Source organism: Camellia sinensis, chromosome 15, assembly GCF_055761805.1.
Source record: "Camellia sinensis isolate YWXY chromosome 15, ASM5576180v1, whole genome shotgun sequence".
Taxonomy (NCBI): Eukaryota; Viridiplantae; Streptophyta; class Magnoliopsida; order Ericales; family Theaceae; genus Camellia; species Camellia sinensis.
In genome coordinates, this window is record NC_138975.1 from 39,663,814 (window position 1) to 39,686,914 (window position 23,101).

A 23,101-nucleotide genomic window follows, 5' to 3' on the forward strand; every position below is an offset into this window, starting at 1 on the left:
GATTCTTAATAACCATTTGACACAATACTTCATTATTTCATTGCGTTGTGCCTTATTTTTTATGTATATATTTTTCATAGTAAAATGATCATAAAATTGTTGAGTGAATAATTCAATGCCATCTTGATTGGAAAAAAAAAGGAAAGGATTGGCTATTTATACAGACTCCAAGCTATTAGGTTACTAGTGTAAAAGTCGAGCAAATAATCGTGGCCATGGATAACTCCTGATCGTTCTAATTTGCTCTGTTTTAGTGTTGGTCGCTCAAGCCAAGAAATGATGGCTCGAGCCAACATTCCATGGTCCTAGCTGCAAAAGCTCTGACGCTCTTAGATGTATGCTCGAGTGAACATGATGACGGATTAAGCCAACATGATGATGGCTCGTGTGCATAATGCTGCAATCCAGTGTATTTGCAGGTCAACGAACGGCTGAGAACTCCACTTGTGGGCTCGAGTGACTGTTTATTGGCTCGAGCAGATAGCTTCTGGGTTCGTGTCTTCGCTCTAGCTCAAAAGAGATGGCTTGAGCGGCATGCGAGTTCATATACCGAAACTACCTATTTGTTTGCAATAAACTAAGGCCCCGTTTTTTTTAGGTTATAAGGAGAGGATTGTGATTCATAGTGAGGTGGGATCCACTAATATCATGTTTGTTTTCAAAGATGGAGAGGGGATTACGTGGATTACATTCGTAATCCCCTCCGGACTACGAATCCCCTTGGAGAGGGGATTAGGATAGGCCCGTGAAACTTGGTATTTGAAATTAGTCCGTCCAACTATTTTTTTTATTTTTTACTTGTTGGTCATTTTTTTTGAACATTAATGTTTAATTTTTTTAATTTTTGTTAAGTAAAAATCATTGCTTTATTTGTTTTATTTTTTTTGGAAATTTTTTATTTTTTTAATTTTTTATTTTATTTTTTACATGTTAGGCATTTTTTTTGAACATTACTGTTTAATGTTTTTGTAATTTTTTTATTTATTTTAAATAAAAATAATTTAACAATTCTTACACCAACAATTATTATCAAAACAAATATAATTTATTTAATCCACTCACTATCAATTTTCTTAAGCCACGTTTGATTGGGGGTTTAGGAGGGTTGATTGGATTACCAATCCATGGGACCTATCAAACCCTTGTTTGACTGCAACAAAATGTCATAGGATTAGTAGTGAAGGGAGTTTAGTAATCCCCCTATATATGAGGATTAACTTGGGTGTATTTTAAGTGTGATTAGGAAAATAGTGAGAGAATTGAATCTATTTTATATAAAAAAAAAAATTAGTTTTTTAATTTTATGTTTTTTCTAAGTGTATCTATTTGTTTTAATATTTGTTTTAGTTTTTTTTTAATATAGAAATAATTTATTTATTTATTTTATATAAAAATAATTTAATAATCCCATCACTAATCATCTCTCATGCTATTATCAAAACAAACACACTTTTACTTAATCACCTCACTAACAATCCTCTCACTAATAATCTCATCCAACCTAATCCGCTAAACAAACGTGGCCTTAGGTCATGTTTGTTTGAGAAATTAGGGGGTGAGATTGGAATAGTAAAGAGGTGGGTCTCACTAACTCTTGTTTGATGACTTCCTTGTAAAGTGAGATTGCTACTCCAAGAGGCTTGAGGGGGATTAGTTTGAGTGAATTTTGGATGAAAGTAAGAAAATAATAAGGGGATTAAGTTTATTTTATATAAAAAATTTATTTATTTTTTTTATTTTTTTGAGTAAGTACACCTATTTGTTTTAGTTTTTTTAATATAAAAATAATTTATTTATTTATTTTATATAAAAATAATTTAACAATTTGATCACTAATTATTTTTTACACTATCATTAAAATAAATACACTTTTACTTAATCATTTCATTAATAATCTCTTTACTAATAATCCTCTCATTAACAATTACATTTAATTTAGATCAAGTTTGAGAAGTTACAAATAATCCATCTTTTTATCTTTTTATTATTATATCATCTTTTTATTTTTCTGCACATCATTTAAAAAAAAAATAAAAAATACGCTTATTTAAATCATACTAAACAACCCTTTAATCAACTAAACAAGCAAACGTGATCGTACTATGAATCTACTCCATTTTAATTATAAAAACAAACGAGACCCAAAGTTGGGGACCGAAAGAGAGCCTCTCTTTCTAGAGAGAGAAAGCTCCCCCCGGTGGTATTTTAGTGATGATCTTCTGGTGCAACTCAGGCCAGTAAAGCCGCCTGTTATGCTTGACGGTGGAGTTTTCTTCGTGTTATGGTTCGAGTGGCCATAGCTGAAGATGGTTTTAGTGGGTTCTCCGGTAGTGGGTGGTACTGTCGCTGGGTTTCTAGCGCCGGTTTTGGCTTCTTGCTCCTTGCTTGGGGTGGTTGCCGCCGTGTTGACTGGTTTCACTGGTCATGGAGGTGGCTTCTTGTCACCGTGTTATCGTTATCGGTGGTTTGCCACCGGATTGTTTTCAGCTCCAGCGTCGTTGCTACAGTGAGTGTGAGTGCTGTAGCGTGGTGTAGTGAGTTCGATGATCTCGTGAGCTACGGGTGGCGACATGTAGATGACGCGTGGGTTTTCTGTCCTGTGGTCGTCGTTCATGGCTTTCAGCGTGTATTGTCGATGGGTTTCTCACCGACGGTGCATCTGTATGGGAGTTTGTGGTGTGCAGTTGAGTCGATAGTCATCTGATCGTGTTCTACGGCGAAGGTGTTGGCTGCTACGCTGCCTCGATGGAGTTTGTTTGCCTCTCTCTAGTCTAGAGAGAATGAAATTAACGGGTGTGAGATCTGGGGTGGTGAGCTCCTGCTACGCTGACAGGTTTGCCACTGCCAATGGAGTGTTTGGTGCACCGTGAAGGAGGTGGGTTGGTACGAACTTAGTGATAGCTCGGTTGGTGCAGGTGGTCTACTAGCTTTCTGGTTGGTTGGTTCCTTGCATCCATCTCCGCCGACTGAACCTTTTCCGCCGGTGATGCCTTGTGCGTGAGTTACTGGTATGGAGTTGTAAGTAGGCAAGTCGTTTCGGCAATGGTGGGTCTGTCTCAACTCATACGCCGGTATGTTGTTTGTTTTCTGGGTTGTTCATGGTTCGGTGGATAATCGCCGACGGGGTTTCTGTTGCTCCGGCACCGGCGAAATAGCTTCTTTGGTGACGTAACCTGGGCTCTATCACTCACGTGGTGATTGATGGGATCGGTGGACAACAGCTGTGTTTTTCCCGCCTGGGCTGCGCTGGTGCGTTGGAGAATGGGTAAGTGCTTTTTGGTCGGCTTGTTGTTTACGACAAGTGGGCTGATGTATCTCTTATATATGTTTTATATATATACAATTGTTATATATGTTGTGCAAGTGGTTCACGTGGGCGTCCAGTTCTTGGAATTTGTTGCGTGTTGTCTTTCTTGTGTCCACAGGTTTGCTTTTGTTGAAGAAGCCGCTGATTATATTGGTGGTGGTACAAGTGGATATTTGGGAAGTGAGTTTTTTTAGTCGTACACTACAACAAAAACATACTTTAGTGGCACTACACTAGTGGCATATTTTTAGAAAATGCCACAAAAAATGATATTTAGTGGCACGTTTTTGAAAAACGCCACAAAACGACAAACATAAAAGGCTCTAGTGACATTTCAATGAACAAGTGTCACAAAACTACAACAAAAACATACTTTAATGGCACTATACTAGTGGCATATTTTTAGAAAATGCCACAAAAATGATATTTAGTGGCACGTTTTTGAAAAATGCCACAAAACGACAAACATAAAAGGCTCTAGTGACATTTCAATGAACAAGTGTCACAACACTACAACAAAAACATATTTTAGTGACACCATACTAGTGGCATGTTCTTAAAAAATGTCATAAAAGAATATTTTGTGGCATTTTTTAGAAAAATGTCATAGAGCCACAAACATACAAGGCTCTAGTGGCATTTCAATTAAAAAAAGTGTCACTTCACTACAACAAAAATGTCACTACAACAAATTTACACTTTAGTGACACTACACTAGTAGCATGTTTTTAGAAAATGCCACAAAAATAAAAATTGGCATTAAATGTTTTAGAAAAATGCCACAGAACCACAAAACATATAAGGCTCTAGTGGCATTTCAATAAAGTAATGTCACATCAATTTTATGACATTTTATAAAATAATGACACAAAAAATTATGTTCGTGACATTTACCAACAGATGCCACTAAACTTTAGTTGCAATGGCATTTTTTAAAAAATGTCATGACACTAGGTAGGTGCAAATTACTTTTTATGGCACTTAGGTGAAAAGTGTCATAAACAAATATTTTATAGCATTTTGAGAAATGACACTAAGCCAAAAACTTTCCAAGCTTATAATGACATTTTTGAAAAAATAAAAAATGTCAATATATTTTCTAAATTTTTAAAATGCAGTAAATGATTAAAAATAAATGAATTAAACTCAATATACACTACAGGAAAAAGCATATTTGGCGACTAAATTTCCTGACCAAAAAAATTTGGTTGCTGAAAGTCAGCGACCTAAACAGCATTAGTTGCCAAAAGTAAAGCTTTTTGGCGACTAAACAATTTTAGTAGCCAAAAGTCTACAATTGGCGACTAAAACTAAGTTTGGTCGCTGATTATATGGGTTTTAGTGACTAAAAAATTTTTAGTAGCCCAAAGTAAAGCTTTTTGGCGATTAAAAAAATTTAAGAGCCAAAATTCTACAATTGGCAACTAAAAATAAGTTTGGTCGCTGATTATATGGGTTTTACCGACTAAAAAAATTTTAGTAGCCAAAAGTAAAGTTTTTTGGTGCCAAAAAAAATTTTAGTAGCCAAAAGTCTATAATTGGCGACTAAAAAATAAGTTTAGTCGCCAAAAGTGGTCATTTTTAGCGCAGGAGAACTAAAATCCTAAGGCGGGAATAAAATTTTTTGGTGACCAAAATTTTGGTAGCTGAAAGTGCATCTTTGGCGACCAAATCCGATTTTGGTGGATAAAAGTTAAGTTTTTTAGCAACTAAAAAACAATTAGTATCCAAAAGTATAGAATTGACGACTGAAAAATATTTTTAGTCGCCAAAAGTGGTCTTTTTTATTTTGGTAGTAAATAGTTTATTTTACATAAATTATGTTCAATAAAATAATTATGTTTATACATATACTTTTATATTAATATGGATGTATGTCCTATATAAATAATATATGTTGCATATATAATCATGTGGTGCTATAGAGGTGTAGTGGAAAGAGTGTGGTGTATAAGGTTTATGATGCGGAAGGTTGGCAGTTCGAGTCTCCGCAAGAGCGGATCAAATTGTTCTACAACGAATTATCGTCATGAATGACACTTAATAGCGTCACGAATAGTGCCTACCATGACATTAAAGTGTCACTGAAAGGTTTTAGTCTTGATGGTGCAATGGCACTTACAAGTGTCACTAACTCTTTTTTTAATGGCACTTGATAGTGCCACAAATAATATCTACCATGACATTAAAATGTCATTGAAAGTTTTCAATCATGATGGTGCAGTGGCACTTGCAAGTATCTACCGTGGCACTCATATCTACCGTGGCACCGATAGAAGTGGCACTTGTTCAAAATGCCACAAGACCAAAAAATGTCATTAGAAGAATAGTTTTGTGGCACTTTCAAATGTCACTAAACTAAGAAAATGTTGTAGTGGTAGGATATTATTAGAGAAATTTTTTTTGAATTTGAGAAGATAGTTGGGTTTTTTATGGTTGAATGTGATGCTTATGAGAGAAAAAATGAAATGATTATGAGATTTGATATAATATTTTGTTTGGATTTGTTTTTTTTTTTTTTTTAATTTTGTAACAAATTTGTCTTTTAGTGAAAAAAAAAAAATTCAAAAAAATTCTTCCCAAACATCCCCTATATATTGTGGAGAGTGGGTTATGGGGCTCATTTGATGTTATTTAGGGATTGTTTAGGAAGTATTAGATTAATATATTTTTTGAACCCAAGGGGTTGTGGCATTGTGGTAAGGCCTTGGGGTTTAAGCCCCAAGGTCACAAGTTCAATTCCTCCCTTGGGCCAATCTCCTGGGCGAAGCACTGTTGGTTAGGAGGTTGGACCTCAAGGATGCCTAATTAGCTACTTGGTGTGGGTTTAATGCTCCCCCACTGTGCGAGTCCTGACTTAATCGAAGTTTGCCTTGGGAGGTCGGGACAAGCTTCCAGGTTATAGTCTCTTACTCGGAACGGACAACAGGACACCCTGGTGATCTCCTCATGGGGCGCTGCCTTGGACTTGCGGGAAGGTGAGAGGATTTCCCTGTAACAAAAAAAATATATATATATATATATATTTTGATTTTTTACGAAAGAAAGTGAAATATGAGTTGGATTTAAAGTGATGTGCTAGAAGTGATGTGACTTAAATAAAATGATTGTGACCCAAATACGATAATGTGCTAAAATAAAATATGTTATTTTAACACATGCCAAACAAACACTTGGTGTACCTTCTTTCGACATATTAGACTTTGAGATTGGGTTTGATTAAGTGGGCTTGCCGTTGGGCTCGTTTTGGACTTTTGAATTATTTGGGCTCATTGATTTTTTTTGGACAGATTGCATATATTTACATGATTGATGAGCTCATAAATTTCAGTTTAGCCACAATGCGGCGGACCATTTATAATTGATTTTCTCATGATGATTGATCGTGTGATCCTCATGTGACTCGATATGAGGTTAGTTTTGAGCCATCTCTGCCAAGAGTAATTGAGGAGTCACTGCTATGGGGAATAGTGATTTGATGACTAGCCGAGTTAGAGACTGGGAGATAAGTAGGAGGTTAGCTATCGATTTTCTTGTTACCCATCCTAATTAATCGTATTGCAACACTTGACACGGAGTGAATGGCATGTTGCCGTGGGGATTGAAGCTTGTGATCTATCAAGGAAAGGATTGGGAGATGTGGTGATTGCTCTCATGTTATTTTCTGGCTATGTATTAGTTTGCTGTTGTGGTGGCTATCGATTTTTGCTACAACTCCCAAGACTGTTGATTATGGTTATTGATCGTGCTAGTTTCATGTAACTCTGTCGGGATTTCTCGTGGGATAGATTTTTTCCTCCGTCACGGCTTTGGTAAGTGGCTAGGATGTCACGGCTGTGAGAAGTGAGATGCTTATTGGATTCTATGTGTTTATCTGCGGTAGAGACTGGGGGCAAGTGGGGGTGGTTATCATTTTTTGATTGGTCTTGTGAGTTGTTGCTTGTTTTATCTTGGTTAGGTTTTGTTGTTAATAGTGTATATTTGCCCATATATCGTCCCCAAGTTTTTACTTGGACAAAATGGATATATGGGTAAATTAGGTTATACGATGTTAGTGTTGCTTATATATTGCCCCTAGTCACTTTGCCTTCTTTACTGTTGGCATATAAGTAACCAAGGGCAAAATATATCAGCAACACTCTTGTATTGTTAAGTTGCTCCCCCTTAATAAGGGGGTTTAGTCTTTCTTTTGTATTTCTTGTTGTATTACTTGGGGAATGCCCCTTGTAAACATATAAATTTTTGTCCTTAATTTATGACTTACCCACAAAGAAATAAAAATTACCCATTTGTACTCGTTTTTTTCCCCAAATTTGTTTGATTTTCTCTCTCTCTCTCTCTCTCTCTCTCTCTCTCTCTCTACTACAACAAATCCTTGATGCTGTGCTTGGCCGATTATCGAACTTTCTCTTTTGGATTAGCCCCTTTCTACATGCTTTTTATCGGTACATGGTAAGTGTTTCTATATTTAGGTGTTTAATTTGTTTTTTTTTCCTCTTCTCTCTCGTTCGTTTCCTACATTTTATCAACTCTTATGAACTTAAGTGATACAATTTCAGTAGAAAATTATGTTTCTTACATTGTTCATACGTATTTCATACAATTCATGTAAGGAGTTAGGCAAAATTTCATGTGATTCAGAAAACTCCAAAAAATTCCATCGTTGGTAGTTCATCTATATAATTCTTACAGAAAAGAATGAACCAATATTAGAAGTTTACATAAATGGAAAATGTGAAATGGTACGGGATGGACATGAAGGCATGTATACAACACTTGTGTTCAATTAGATACAATTCCATATCGAGAATGGACATCGACATGGACATGGACATGAAGGCTTGTGTGCAACGCCAATTTGAGTTCAATTGATTGAGTTCAAGTATTTCTTATTTCGTATCGACAATGTGCCAAAAAACACCAATTGCACCATTCCAAGTATTGTTGCTAGCACTTTTTTTATTTTATTTTAAGGATTATGTATTTATGTTGTTTTGTATTGTACAACCATTCCAATTTCACAGTGAATCTGAGTGCCTCCTTCATTGCTATAATTTGAATAATGTGGCTATGGTAGGGCAAATTTACATCTATTTACTGCGTTCTATTATTTCCCTTCTTTTTTTTTTTTTAATGGTTTGTAAATATATACCTCATTATTATCGTTATTCTTACTAATGATGCTTATGGTTTATGGTTGTGATTGGGGATTTGGGATTGTAATGAATGTTGGTGGGTTCTCAATTTTTTTTTTTGGGGGGGGGGGGTTGGTTGTGGTTTCTTCGTTGATGGATTTATGTGTGTTGTTGGGGTTTTAGTCATGGCTGAATCTTCTAAACGCCGAAAGGCCACTTTGCCTCGTACCTCTTATAACAATAAGAAATTCCAGTCTGAGAAAGCCAACTTGTATCGGGATTTGTACGAGTCTAGGACTGCCCATCTAAAGATTAATGTCGAACCTAATACCTTCAAGTCAATCCCCATTCATTCTATTTTTGATGCCTTGGGTGGTGACCGTGTCCTACTATTCTCGGGGCCCTAAAATCTGAGTTGGGTGTTGGAATCTATTATAACGTCCACTCAATTCGTGACGTCTCTACTTCTTTCAAGACATGGGTCCATTTGAAGCCAATTTTTGTCAATGCAAAATATATTCGGTCATTTCTTAGTATTCCTGAAGTTTGTAATTGTCACTTTCCCTTCCTTGCCAAACGAATTGCCAACTTTGACATGGTGGCTTCTAAACTTTGTGGCACACCCCGGAGTTGGATTGACGGGACTCTTATTAAGCAACATGAACTTATTCCTCGCTTTTGCCATTTGAAAATCATTCTCTGTGACCATGTTCATGTCACTACCCACAGTTCCAACATCTCATATGACCAAGGATATGTGTTTTATTGTATAGATCGTGGTCTCCCTATTGATCTTTCGGAAATGATCGTGGAAAAGATGATTTCGGTTTTTAAAAGAAAAAAAATCCTTACGTATTCCATATGGGTGTTTTGTGAATAGGATACTCTCGCCTATCGCAGTCCTTTTCTTTCTAAATGATGAGTTTGCGTCTCTTGTCAAACCCATTACCAAAAAGACTGTATCCCAGAGTGAGGCGCATGTGAATGGGACTTCGTTAGTGGTGGGTGGTTGTGGTATAGGTAAGGATATGATAGACGAAGAGGCTAAGTTGCATGCTGTCGTTGCTGGTGAGGGGGCAGAACCTGCTATTGCTGGTACCGATCGATGATAGCTTGACCAGTTTGAGCAGGCCATGTTTGCACGGTTTGATCGCCTAGACGCCCGGATAGATGTTTATGATGCACGTCTCACTAACTTAGAGACGTCCACCAACGCTCGGCTTATTGCATTGGAGGCTTCCTTTGGACATATTGAGCCTGTCTTGGACCAATCTTCTCTCTAGCTTGCCGAGATTCTGTCCATGCTTCAGATGCAGCAACCTCCTCCACTGCCGCTGGACTCATGATGGTATATTTTCTTTGGACCTAAGTTCGATATTTATATTGTCTATTATGAGCAATTTGGCTCATATTAACTAATAAACTATATTATCTGTTTTGAGCAATTTTCTATGTCATGGAAAAATATGGGTTTGAGGCCCAATTTCTGTCCAAAGTTCTCCTAATGACTTATATAGTAAAATAATTTCGGAAATAGATAACATGTATTTCCAAACAAGATTAAAAAAACCAGTGGCATATATAACGTTTCTCATACAACAAACCCAAGATTAAAATCCTTATGGAAAATCAACAAATTTAACTCACCTATTTTTGGAATCCACAAAAATCAGCCAAAATAAACATCAAATCAGATCTAAATATAACCTTTCATGCTGAGAAGTAAATACATGCTTGTGAAGCTTCAAAAAAGAAACAACTAGTACATTGTCCTCATTCCAAGCGGTAAAGGATGCGGAGGAGAGTGGTATTGTGTGAAAAATTAGTAATGCATGGTGACAAAGGCCCCTCTGATCTAGCGTTCTTTATTGCAAGAACATCGAGAAATTTGGGATTGGTTAGTGAGGGAATGAAATGAACAAGAGAAAGAGAAAGTGATCTATCAAATCTAGAATTTCAATATATTAGATAGAATCCCAAATCTTGGGTATAAAAAAATAATAATTATTATTAGAAGTCTAAACGTTTATGTATTGGCATGAGATATACCGCACTAAACAAGCACAATTGTACACTAGTTCAACTCCATTTCAACTACATCAGCACTTCCTCTCTTAAAAGAACTTGTCCTTAAGAATAACTCATAAATTAAGGTACAACGTTTTGCACATTGAAAATATTAGACATAGTCAATGGGAAGGCAACTGGACTTGGTAAGCATTATCATTGATCTTGCAAAAAAACTATTAGAAGTCTAAACATCTATATATAGGCATGAGGATATACATAATAAACAAGCATAGTTGTACACTAACTAATTCAACTACAATTTGAGCTACATCAAGCAGAGAGGGAAGTATGGCGGATGCATATTAGGGTGATGGTGGTGAGTTACAGTAGGGATGGCAATATCAACCCGGCCCGACAGGGACCCGGACCGCCCTGTCTCGATAAATAGGGTTTTCCTTGAAAATTATTCACCATAAGGTCGGGGCTGGTATTGAGAAATACATCCCCGATAATTTTCGGGCCGGGGATGGGGATAGGCTCGTCGGCCCCGGCCCCGGCCTGGCCCCGCCCCGAAATTTCCCCGGTTTATCCCCGCCTCCGTATCTCTTTGTATTATATAAATATTAGTTGTATTATATAAATGTCTATTTCACTTTTGATCTCAACTCTCTGTTGTCTCTCAACTATCTCACTCTCTCTCTGACTCTTATCTTCTCTCTCTCAACTCTCTCACTCTCTTGTTCTCAACTCTCTCTCTCTCTTAACTCAACTCTCTCACAGTCACCGAACCCACCGCCACAGCCGAAGGTCCGTTCATCCCCGATTCATCCTCGTCTCTCTCTATTCTTGAGCAGAAGGTCCGTCTCTCTCTCTCCACCAACGAACCCACCGCCACAGCCACTGTCGATCTCGCCAAATCTGTGCCAGACGATGGTGTACTCAAATCTGTACTCAGATCTGTTATCTCTCTCTCTTTCTCTCTATCTCTCTCTCTTTGATCTGATGTTGTTGATCTGTACTTAGATCTGTATTGTTGTTTATCTGTATTGTTTAGAATATATATTTTTTATTCTGTGTTAGTTATATATTGATTTGTTATATATTCATCTGTTAGATTTGTTATATATTGATCTGTTAATTTTTTTTTTTTTTTTTTTTTTTTTTGATTTGTGATATATGTTGATTAGTAAGTGAGTTGTTGAACAAAATTCAAAAAAAAAAAAAGAAGAAAAGCTCGGGGATATTTCGGGGTCGGGGAAACCCGATCCCCGTTAGGGGACGGGGATGGGAGGGTGATGGGCTCCCCCGCCGGGGATCGGGGGCGGGGGCGGGGATGTTTTAACCTTCGGGGATCGGGGACGGGAAGGGCAGTCCCCGGCCTCGCCCCGGCCCGTTGCCACTACTAAGTTACAGTGGCAATGGCCATGGAGGTCCTGAGTTTGTTATAGAAAGATGCAAAGAGAAGAGCAAGAAGATAAACAGAGCAAAGAAGAGAGAATAATGCTGAGGTTGAAAAACCTTCCAAATACACCTTAAATATTTCTATCTACATCCACTTTATGCAATTACGCCTTTATACCTTACCAAAAAAAAAAAAACTCGTGCTATGGATAATGGGTGTAGAAAGGAATTTTTGGTGAAGGTGAAAAAAATTATTTCCCCTTATGCTTTGTGTGAAATGGCCAAACAAGTCAATTTTGGTATAGAATGTCTAGTGGCTATTTTCGATTGAAATAATTAAATATAAATATGCAAAATTAAACAACAAATTTGTTACACTAAAAACTATAGACCAAAATTGACATGAGATACAAAGCAATGAGTATTAATGTGATTTGTCATTTTGATTAACATGCACCAATGGCTATAGCAAAACAAACTAAATTGTTACTATGAGGCTTGTCTCAAAGGACGTACAATTATTAGATGATGTGAGAATTTTGAAATATAGAAATCTCAAGATATAATCAAACTATGAATGTTTTGGAACATAGGGACAAGAAAATTTGAGACAGAAAATCACATACGTACTCCAAAATAAAATGAGCATATTGTTATATATGAACACATAAATACAAAATATTCATAATAAGTTAATTTACCAAACCCCAACCAAAAACAAAATAATTAACCCAAAACATCCTTGACTTGTGTATCAATCATTAACAAACCAAAAGCCATAATATACCTTACTAGAAGTAAAACCCACCCTAATGTCTTAGTGACACAAAAATATTGCATATCCATAACCAGTTAAGTATTAATAAAACTCCTTCCTACCCAAAAAAAAAAAAAAAAAAAACTTGTCTTCTTCTTCTTATTCTTCTATATCAGTGTTTTCTTAAAATATAAAACCTGAGGAAACAATGTATCTGCTCTATCAAATTCAAGAAGATCAAAGCCATTGTATTTCAACACATTGAAGGAGTAAGAAATTGTTTTCTCGTGGATCAATTCAACCCTTATCAAGTAGAGTTGAAGTTGGTAGATTTGGAGCTTCTTCAATTCTCTTTCAATTTCTACCATCTTGTTAAGAGCGCCCTCTTTTAGAATTGGTTTCCCATGAACCACGTCCTTGTTATTGTTTGTGGTATCAAGTTTAGCAGCATTAGTTTGAAAATCCCAGATCGTTTGGGACAAATCATAGAGTTGTTGGTTACGGGGATTGGAGGGCAATTTAGCTTTGATGGCATTGGTTTTGTATTTGTTCTTCAACTTGCGGACTTTGTCGGACAATTGGGTCTTGGTATCATTAACATGAATAGAATCCTTGATGAAAAGGAAAAAAGCATTCATGTAGGCAGAGGGGTCCGCGCCTTTGGTGGCAGTGTAGTCAATAATACCCTGCAGAATCACAATCTCTCGTCAACACTCCACAGCCTCTGAAAAAACACATTCTTCGAAAAAAAAGTAGTACAAGTAGTAGCAGTAGTAGTCTTGTTCAATGTGTCCTCAACCCCATCCGCATTCACCTTCACTTTCACAGCCTTGGCCCTTTTCAACTCTCGATTCTTGCTCTCAACAACAGGGCATTTGAGGGTGGGGTTAGATATAGGCTGCTTATTCAGTACTGGGTTTCTCACTCTATGGAAATGGCACAAAGTGGAATCTTAGGATGTTATCAACCTTGTACTGCAATATTTTTAACAATTTAATTTAATTTGAGTCATCTCTTTAATATTGGAATGAGTACTCGATGTTTGGTTGGTAATTTTCTTACTCCTTCAATGTGTTGAAATACAGTGGCTCTATCTTCTTGAATTTGATGGAACGGATACATTGTTTTCCTAGTAGCAACTGTTGCCTATCCTATGACTTGGTTTTGATGAACTTATTGTTTCCCGTCATCTGTTTGTGTTCCCTTAATGCCTACTTTTCATACACTTGCATTTGATTGGGCCTTTAAATTCGAAGCCAATTATATTTACCATTAATTAAAAATAGGGATATCTTTTTTTATTTCAGCATTGAATTTTAAAATAATATCTTGCTTGTGGGCAAACTTGTTTTAAATTATTGTATGCTCAACCAAAATATCTATTGAATGTATCAAAGTATTGTTGTGCTGATATTTGGTCTTCTACCTACACATATGGCCCACTTCAATTGTTAAGTTATCTTTGACAAGATCTGTACATTCATGTTGGCTGGGCTTTGTACCAAAATTATGGTCATGCTTTTTAGGTAAGATTGTCCACAGCTTTTTGAATATATTATATTCTCTCTAACTAGCAATAAGGTACCTATGCTTGTATATGTATTATTTTGATTCAATAACTCCATATATGTATGCATTTATATAGGAATTATATTTAATCTTGTTGCTTATACAGATAGTACTCGGAGATGGATTTCTGCTTCTCAAGAAGATTGCAAATGTGGCCAACGATTAAAGGCAAACTGAGAGTTGGAAACAGTGGCATAAAGTGGAACTGCTTGTTGTCAGTCTCGTGGAGGATGAAAAGTTAATCTTTCTCTATATTTTGTTTCTGTATGTAAATTTGGGCTACTTTTCATCCATCATTTTTCTAACTACTGATGTATGAATTAGCTCTCTGCTTGTTAGTATAAAATTTTTTAGCATAAATTCGGATCCCTAGGTTTAAGATAAAGATGTTATTTACTCTCCTAGTCATAGTGTGCTCTCATTTTCAAAGTACAAGAATTGTAAAGTCGTAACCATTAAAATTAATTTTATATTATTTTGTTACAAAATAAGCTACAAGTCAATTTTCGGTGATGGTGAAAAAAATTATTTCTTCTTATGCCTTGTGTGAAATGGCCAAACAAGTCAATTTTATAGTAGAATATCTAGCGGCCATTGTCGATTGAAGTAATTAAATACAAATATGCAAAATTAAACAACAAATTTGTTACACTTAAAAACCATAGACCAAAATTGACATGAGATACAAAGTAAGGAGTGTAATGTGATTTGTCATTTTGATTAACATGCACTAATGGCTATAGCAAAACAAACTAAATTGTTACTATGAGGCTTGTCTCAAAGAATGTACAATTATTAGATGATGTGAGAATTTTGAAATATAGAAATCTCAAGATATAATCAAACTATGAATGTTTTGGAACATAACGACAAGAAGATTTGAGATAGAAAATCACATACTTACTCAAAAATAAAATGAGCATATTGTTATATACAAAACATAAATACCAAATATTCATAATCAGGTAATTTACCAAACCCCAACCAAAAACATCCTTGATTTGTGCATCAATCATTAACAAACCAAAAGCCATAACATACCTTACTAGAAGTAAAACTGGCCCTAATGTCTTAATAACACAAAAAAAAAAAAAAAACACTGCATATCCATAACCAATTATGTACTAATAAAACTCCTTTCTACCCGAACAAAAAAAAAACTTCTCTTCTTCTTCTTGTTCTTCTATATCAGTCAAGATCAAACCAAAAACCATAAGTTATCTTACTTTACGGATTAGAGAAATAGCTTTGTTTGCTCATGGATCAATTCTACCGTCCTCAAGTAGAGTTGAAGTTGGTAGATTTAGAGCTTCTTCAATTCTCTTTCAATTTCTGCCATCTTGTTAAGAGCACCCTCTTTTAGAATTGGTTTCCCATGAACCACGTCCCTTTTATTGTTAGTGGTATCAAGTTTAGCAGCATTAGTTTGAAAATCCCGGATCTTTTGGAAGAAATCATAGAGTTGTTGGTCATGAGGATTGGAGGGCAATTTAGCTTTGGTGGCATTGATCTTGTATTTGTTCTTCAACTTGCGGACTTTGTCGGACAATTAGGTCTTGGTATCATGAAAATGAATAGGATCATTGATGAAAAGGAAAAAAGCATTCATGTCGGTAGAAGGGTCCACACCTTTGGTGGCAGTGTAGTCAATAATACCTTAGAGAATCGCAATCTCATCATCAGCACTCCATAGCCTCTGAAAAAACACCTTCTTCGAAGCAGAAGTAGTACAAGTAGTAGCAATAGTAGTCTTGCTCAATGTGTCCTCAACCCCATTCACATTCACTTTCACTTTCACTGCCTTGGCCCTCTTCGACTCTTGATTCTCTCTCTCAACAACAGGGCATTTGAGGGTGGGGTTAGATATGGGCTTCTTACTCAGTACTGGGTTTCTCCCTCTATGGAAATGGCACAAAGTGGAATTTTAGCATGTTATCGACCTTGAACATTGTAATGAGAGATCGATCAGAATAACCAACCTACTCACTTATACCAATTTTACGCAACTGTCGGAGCTCACGTGACATAACCTCAATTCCAGCATCAGTTACCATGTACTTTGCGCTTTTAGAATCAAAATTGTTGCCGGAAAATTGGATATCGAGTTCTTTAAGCCATGGCAAAGCATCAGCTATATGGAAACAAGGTGGTGATTTCGAAAACACTTGGCCCGAGGACATCTTAAAATCTTCAAGTTCTTCATGGTCAAACCCAATTTCATTAAAGTTTTAGGTAATGGGGGTTTTTGTAAAGATTCAAGAGAGAGGAATGAAGATCCAACTCGGAAGAAGCGATTCTTCGAATGGGGTAATTGACGTCGGCATTGTCACCGAAGACAAGATCATGAAGCTCATTCTCATGGAGGTTTGTGAATCGTGGAAGGCCTCTGAATAAAGCCTCACAGTTATTGTTGTAGAACAATCTGTTGGAGGCCACCAATTTATGTCGAAGTCGATTGGTGATGGAGAGGCATTGCTTAGAGACCAAACAAGGGGATTGCAAGAAGTTGATGTCATCGGCTGCTAATCGATTCAGAATCAATTCCCAGCAGTCTTCGAACAGCTCAGCTTCCATGATTTCGCTTTGAAGAAACAAAAACAGATGATCTTCAATCCAGTTTGTCTAGATGATCTTCAATCCAGTTCGGGCTTTGATTGGAGTTTGGCTTGGCTAGACAAAGGTAAAGGTATCACAAGGAAGATGGGTCAACGTCAGATCATCTCCAATCCTTATCTCTTCGTTTATTAAATTTAAAATTAATATAAAAAAAATACTTTTTTTTAACGATAATAAAAAAGGTAAATTACAAATACACCCCTTGAGTTTTACTTAAATTATAAATTATCTCTTGTAGTTTTAGAAATTACATTATGTCCTTTAAGGTTTCTAATTTCATAACAAATAGGTCTTTTTATTAATAAATCATCAAGTTAATTAATAGTTTTTAATAATGTTAAAATTTTATTTCAATTAATAATTCAGATAATTTATTATTATATAAGTGAATAGTTAGAAATTTCACTTTTTCAATTAATTTTATTAAATAAAAAATTTTAATTGAGAAGTATTTGTAATTCTGACAAAGAGTTATTTGTATAGAGTAAAATAGAATTAACATTTATACGTCTAACCACTGTGTGGGTTGATTAATTACAAATCAATGTACCTTTGAGATACATACAAAAAGAAAGATATAGAAAAGGAAAGAGATAATTGATGATAACTCTTTTTATATGAGAGATATGGTATTTGGTCTAATAGTAGATCTTTTATATTGCTAAGAACATAACTAATAAAATTATTTATTGAGAAGAACAAATTATTATTTTAAATATATATATATTTGAGATTATTTCATTTTTACCCCTATACTTTGTCATGATTTTCAATGACCCCCTAGACTACTCTTATTTTCACACGTACCCCTATACTATTTAAGTTACTATCAAAAAAATTAACGGGAAAAGTTTAAAAAAATTATATTTTGGCCCCAAATTTCAAAAGAAAGATACAGACCTACCCATTTCTTACCAGCAAACCACCACCAGTAATCACACTTCAAGCCCTTTTATCTTCTTCGTCATAACTCCGTTTCGCCTTATTTTTACATCGTTGGATTCAACTCACGGTCTAGTTTTTGTATTTCATCTCGCACGTCCTGTTCTTCTTCTTTTTGCATGCTATCGGAGCTCCGAAAGTTGATTAAAAAAAAAACACTTTTCTTCTCATTTTCGACTTTTCTTCGAGCCATCTTTTCAGACTTCATATCTTTCTCGATTCTTCACGGTTCTACTTCATTCTTTCGACATTCTCTTCACATCACTTCCTACTTTGCCCTACACTATCTCGCTTTCTCACTTCTTCATGTAATGGGCAGTTTTGGTATGCCGAAATTTGTCCGAAAACTAATTTCAAAAATTTCAAAACATTCATCTTTTGTTTCTTTCCTCTCCATCTTCCTCATTCTTCTTCTTCTTCTTCTTCACTTATAACATAATATGGAACATGGTTCTAGGTGGTAACGAAACTGGTGATGGTAGTGGTGGCGGTCCGGCGATGGCGATGGGTTTGGTGTTGTAAGGTGGTGGTGATGGTAATGGAACTTGGTTGTGAAAAAGGTGGGTTTGTTGTTGTAAGGTGGTGGTGATGGTAATGCTCATGGTGGCGGTAATGGAACTTGGTTGTCAAAAAGGAGGGTTTGGTGTTGTAAGGTAGTGGTGATGGTAATGCTCATGGTGGATGTATCCGAACCACCGAACTACCGCCCTTGAAAAACTTTCTGTCTAACTGTTTATCTATCAATAAGTCTTCTTCAGTGTGCTAGTTACTCGGTAAGCTTGGCAAGCAAGTCAGTAATGAGTCCTATTCGTTTAGTTTTCTAAGCTAGGTGACTTGAGCTTAGGGATTTTTTTTTTTAGTAAGTAATGAGTAGGTAGGGAGGGCTCAGATATTTACAGTACAAAATACATTCGAAAGAGACGCATGGGATAAAAATGTAAGGAACAATCTGAATATGAACAAACTGAAATATTCATGAGAGATTGCAAGGAAAGAATAAAGGAAGCAATGTGATACATCGGGGTAAATGAAATAGGAAAACACACAAAGGTACTATACCACTTTGGGGAGAAGTGGCTGCCCATGAGAACCGTCAAAGCAAGAGGAATGTCGCGCATAAGATTGATAGACAAAAACTTAGGTAGGGGGCTTGCCAGCGTAACAACTATAATCAAAAGAAGAAAAGAGGCCAGAGTCGTCAAAAACTTTGATTAATGGAGTTCGGTGGCGATGAAGTTGGTGGTTCGGGTGGTGATGTTGGTGAAGTTGATGGTTGATATTGTATATGCCCCGAAGAATATCACTTTCAACAATGTCATTTGAGCACTTTGTGTCGTGGGAAGAGTGGAGGAGGCATTGTTTTGAAATTTTCAAAATTTGTTTTTAGACAAATTTCGGCATACCAAAACCGCCCATTACACGAAGAAGTGAGAAAGCGAGGTAGTGTAAAGTGAAGTGGAAAGTGAGGTAATGGTGAAAGAATGAAGTAGAACCGTCAAGAATCGAGAATGATATGAAGTAAGAAAGATGGCTCGAAGAAAAGTCGTATTTTTTTTATTAATTTTCGGAGCTCCGATAGCATGCAAAAAGAGGAAGAATAAGACGTGTGAGATGTGATACGAAAGCTAGACTGTGAGTTGAATCAAACGATGTAAAAATGAGGCGAAACGAAGTTATGACGAAGGAGATAGAAGGGCTTGAAGTGATATTTATTGGTGATGATTTGCTGGTAGGGAAAAGGTGGGTCTGTATCTTTCTTTTGAAATTTGGGGCCAAAATGTAATTTTTTTCACTTTTTCCGTTTCAAATTTGACGGCAGGGGAAAAATTGATAGTAACTTAAATAGTCTAGGGGTACGCGTTAAAATAAGAGTAGTCTGAGGGGGGGTCATTGAAAATCGTAACAAAGTATAGGCGTAAAAATTAAATAATCTCTATATTTTTACTCAAAGTTGCTGGTTGAAGTGGCCGAGGCAACAATTGGTGGGGGGTAGTTATATAGACAGATTAAGTGGACAAATAGATGATATGTAGACAAATAGAAGGATGGCACGTATACAGATAAATGGATAGATAAATGACATTTGGTCAAATAGTGACATGGACAAATAGATGGATAGTGGACATATAAACAGAAAAACTAAGGTAATAATAAATAGATGGATAGCGGACATAGTGTGTTTGATTTGTGTTTTGCGATGAATTTTCAAAAAAACAAAAAATTGGAAAAAGAGTTTGGAAATTTTTTTGGTTTGTTTGGTTCTATATTTTGAAAATAGTTTTAGAGTTTGAGAGTTTGAGGTGATTTGATATTTTGTTGTAGTTGAGTAGATGAATGTGAGAGAAAAAGTGATTTATTGATGTGTAGGAGAGAGAAAGTGATTTTGAAAATTGTTTTCAAAAAATTTGAACCAAACAAAATTTTGAAAATTTTTCTCAAAAATTGTATTTTGAGATTGTTTTGCAAAAAAATTGTATGTCATGAGTTTGAGTGGCTACTACGCATAATGTGCAGCAGCCACTATTGTGCGGCGTTTTGGGCCCATTTTGAGGCCCATTTAGCTGATCCGAACCATTAATGTTATTTAATGAAAGGGTTACCAATATCCAATTTATTTGAATTTTTTCAAGTATGTTCTACTCGATATAATCGGATCATTTAAATGGGCCCAAAGTGCCACACAGTAATAGGGTATGTTAGTAGTTAGATTACAACACAGGTCAACATTTCTCCATAGACTTGAACTTGAAACCTCACTCATCTTGGCGATTAAGCTCCCTCTCGATGACCACTTCTTGCCGAGGTGATTTTATTGAAAATCATTTAGCCTCATAAGTACAAATTATCAATTACTACAAAATTCAAGTTCTGGGCATTGTGTTGAATCCAATGTTACCAGAAAAAAAAAAAAAAACTAATAGCTTAGCGAATTACATTTTGGAATGCACGTTCTGAAGCATGGTACACTTGCATTCCAAAATGGTAAATTTAGTGATCCAAGGCAATCCCAAGACTTTTTCCAGTATATTTGTTTAAGGTTTCCTTAGAAGTAAAAAAAATCAAATATAATGAACAAAAATCTAAGGTAAGTAAAGTTTTAACCTCACAAAACGTCAAAATAGATCATAATCTCATAGAAATGTGTGCCTATATGATTGGTATAGAAAAATCCTAAATTTTATTAGATATTTAATTGTCAACTATACAAGTTCATTCTTATTGTATCACAATTAAGAGTATGTGGCGTACTGTATTCCCATTCCCACTTTACGTAGCGGAATGATCTTCATTTTAGGGGACATAGGTCACATCAAAATAAAATAACTAAAAATTGAGGAGATTTTCAAGGAAATATTAAGATATATCCATGAAAAATCTAAGAATTGCTGTACATTGACCTTGTTCTTGTTGATTGATTCTTTTTTTAGCTCAGCACTAAAGATAAAATCATAGAATCAATAAAACCAATGGTTGACTGGCTTTTATAGTAAAGTTGCCATTGCTGGTTGTCTTGTTTTGTTTTGAGAGAAGCCAAATCCTGTGTTCAAATGTCATGTTTGCTCGTCTTCCTAAAGATGGTGTAAAACCTTAAATTATGATTACATTACCGTAATTTTCTTTGTAGAAATGCATGTAAATGTTCTGCTTCTGAAAATATTCTAATTAAATTATACATCCTACATCCTGAATCATTCAATATTATTCTGCAGTAGAAATATATTATTCTGATATTTATATGAATTGCTCTTCATCTTTCCACATTCTTAGTTTTTTCATGGATGTATCTGGATATCTCCTGAATTTTTAGTTATTTTGATGCAAGCCCAGTACTTGAATTCTGTTGTAATTGATAGCTTGCTCTTCTTGTGAATGCTGTTCTGGAGTTTCCTTCTGCTGTTTATTTGCTTACAAGATGCTATATTCTATTTTATTTATTATTATTATTGTTTTTTAATAGGACAAGCATTCTCTAGAGGGTCTTCAAGAAATGGTCCAAAAGAGGAAGCAGTTGTTGAAATCGACTGGGATTCCTACTGCCTTGTGCTTTCTAAACTTGGTCTCAAGGACAACCCCAATTATAAGCACTAGATAAGCATGTAGCAAAAATCTGTTATGTTTGCAATTGTGCTTTTTAATTTATTCAATTCACAATATTGTTGTAGTGTGATCTGTGCCCTTAACATAGATCATATATAAAATAACAGCCCAGGTATAAGAAGGCAAAAATTGCTTGAGGGAAGCTATCTAAAGATTGTCTAATGAATTTGTTTCAAGTTTCTAGCTTTATTTGCTGTGATGAATTAGTCTGGAATGATTTCTACGTCTTTGAGATGTTGAACTGTTCAAAGAAGTTTAGGAAGGGCATTGATTGTTTCATCTGAAACCGTTTATAAGTTGCAATTTTGTCTCCAAATCGGTAATATTGTACCTAAGGATCATCTGGCAATCTTACAATCTTTTCTCTAGTGATTGATAACACACTTGCTAAAAAGGATTGGTTGAAGAGTAACTGTATGAAGGAGATAACTTGGCATTAATTCCAAGGGCCACTGGAATGTTCCATGTTTTTTTTTTATCATAAAATTTGCTCAAATAGATTGATAAAGTGTGGACCTCCTTTCGTAGTGATTGTTTGTCTTATCCTATTTATTTCTTGAGAAAAATGCCAATAAATTCAATTTTGTTTTAAAGATTATTATTAAGTTGTATCAAATTTCAATATGGACAACTAAATTTTATTTGTCATAAAATGTTTCGAAAAGGTTTATTCTTTCATAATGATGTATCTTATCCAATTTTACCGTTCTCATTTAATATGAACAATAACTTTATAAATAATTTTAATTATAAAAATTATTAATATTATATTAAAAAATCATAAATAACAATTGGATCAAAATAATTATAATATAAAATACATCATTTTTTGTTATCTCAAATTCTGATTTTTTTATGTAAACAATTTGAAACGGCTAATTCTATTAAAATTCTAAAGAGTTATGAAAAATAATACTATGACAAAGTTATATATTTGCCAATGCATGAAATAGTTAATGAATTTTACACTCATAAAAATTCATTTAATTTCAATAATTAAAATTATTTTATTATAAATTTTTATATAAAATAATATTTTTATGAAATTTTTTGTTCATATTTTAATGAGAAAAATAAAATTAAAGTAAAATATACAATTATGAATAATTGATTTTTTTAACAATTTATAAATTGAAAAAATAGGACTTGTTTATTAATATTAAAATTTGATATAACTCAATAGTAATTTTCAAACTAAAACAAAACTTATTAGCAATTTTTTTAATTTGATTTATGTTTTTTTTATATTTTTTATAATACAATATT

At 35.0% G+C, this 23,101-nt stretch overlaps 2 long non-coding RNA genes across 2 annotated transcripts; both read left to right on the plus strand.

Moving 5' to 3' along the window:
- The first annotated feature begins 1,469 nt into the window (after nt 1-1,469).
- On the plus strand, nt 1,470-21,987 carry LOC114323494 (uncharacterized). Its single transcript, XR_014356524.1, has 2 exons — nt 1,470-3,487; nt 21,696-21,987. It is a non-coding gene; the product is annotated as an uncharacterized LOC114323494 (long non-coding RNA).
- On the plus strand, nt 5,683-7,604 carry LOC114303612 (uncharacterized). Its single transcript, XR_014356525.1, has 2 exons — nt 5,683-6,285; nt 6,598-7,604. It is a non-coding gene; the product is annotated as an uncharacterized LOC114303612 (long non-coding RNA).
- Nucleotides 21,988-23,101: the final 1,114 nt, after the last annotated feature.